The sequence below is a fragment of the Octopus bimaculoides genome, chromosome 23 (assembly GCF_001194135.2).
Source record: "Octopus bimaculoides isolate UCB-OBI-ISO-001 chromosome 23, ASM119413v2, whole genome shotgun sequence".
Classification (NCBI taxonomy): Eukaryota; Metazoa; Mollusca; class Cephalopoda; order Octopoda; family Octopodidae; genus Octopus; species Octopus bimaculoides.
Window position 1 is genome coordinate 14,603,341 of NC_069003.1, and position 1,654 is coordinate 14,604,994.

A 1,654-nucleotide genomic window follows, 5' to 3' on the forward strand; every position below is an offset into this window, starting at 1 on the left:
TATATAGGTGTGTGGTTTCGTGTGTGCGTTTCTATTCGTATGTATGTGTACGCGTCACGCAGGAAATCGAAAACCGGACGAGACTTAAATTAGACAAGTTCAAAAGGTTTATAAATGAAATCGTGTTCTTTGACAACGAAATCTCATTCTTTAGATGTTCTTCGGGAAGTGGCCACCAACACCACGACGGCGACTACTACGACGTCGCCTGGCTAGCTTTCGTACAAATAGTGTTTTTCTCATTTCTAAATAACAACAAGTGTTTTCCGCTTAGATCTGAATGTGTGACCCTTTCGATATTGAGAAGACAGCGACTAAACAAGAAGACGTATGATCAGGTTGCTCGAAGCATTTTATCCGTCGGGCTAACGATTCTGGTAGCTAACTGCTTTAATAACAATAATGATGGCTTCAAATTTTGGCACAAGGTCAGCAATTTCGGGGTAGAGGCTAAGTCGATTACATCGACGCCATTGTTCAACTGGTACTTATTTTATCGACCTCGATAGGATGAAAGGCAAAGTTGACCTCGGCGGAATTTGAACTCAGAACGTAACGGCAGACAAAATATAAGTATTTTGCCTGGCGTTCTAACGATCCCACCAGTTTGAGGCTTTACTACTACTACTACTACTACTACTAATAATAATAATAACAATAATAATAATAATCCTTTCTACTATAGGCACAAAGCCTGAAATTTGGGTGAGGGTATAGTCGATTACATCCACCCTAGTGCGTAACTGGTACTTATCCCCGATAGGATGAAAGGCAAAATCGACCTTGGCAAATAGTGTTTTTCAGAACGTAGCGACGCACGAAATACCGCCAAGCATTTTGCCTGCAGTGCTAACGATCCTGCTAGTTTGCATCTTTACTACTACTACTACTACTACTACTACTACTACTACTACTACTACTACTACTACTACTACTACTAACAACAACAACAACAACAATATTTATAATAATAATAATATGGCTTTACATTAAGCGGAGGGTTTCGTGGAGCACTATCGAGGCATTTCATTTTACCGACTCCGAAAGAATGAAGCTAAATTTGACCTCGGCGGGTTTTGAACTCAGAACGTAAAGAGCATTAAGAAATGCCGCTAACTATTTCGTCTGACATTCTAACTTCCTTGAAATATGACTATATAAAGGTTCTTTGGGATATAGAACATGAAAAGGATAATCAAATAAACGCTTCACAAAAAGATATTGTACTTAAAAAAGGCGAAGTGGATGTTGTTTAATCAATGTCGATGTCTGTTTGATAGAAGAATGGTAAAAGAAAGAACTTGAGAAAATAGAAAAATATCAGGGCTTAAAATATGGCCATCAAAGGAACTTGGATTGCTAAAAGCTATCGATATCCTAATTGTAATCGTATAGGCGTAGGAGTGGTTGTGTGGTAAGTAGATTGCCCACCAACCACATGGTTCCGGGTTCAGTCCCACTGCGTGGCACACTTGGCGAGTGTCTTCTACTATAGCCTCGGGCCGACCAAAGCCTTGTGAGTCGATTTGGTAGACGGAAACTGAAAGAAGCCCATCGTATATATGTACGTATATATACATACATACATACATACACACACACACACACACACACACACATATATATATATATATATATATATATATATATATAT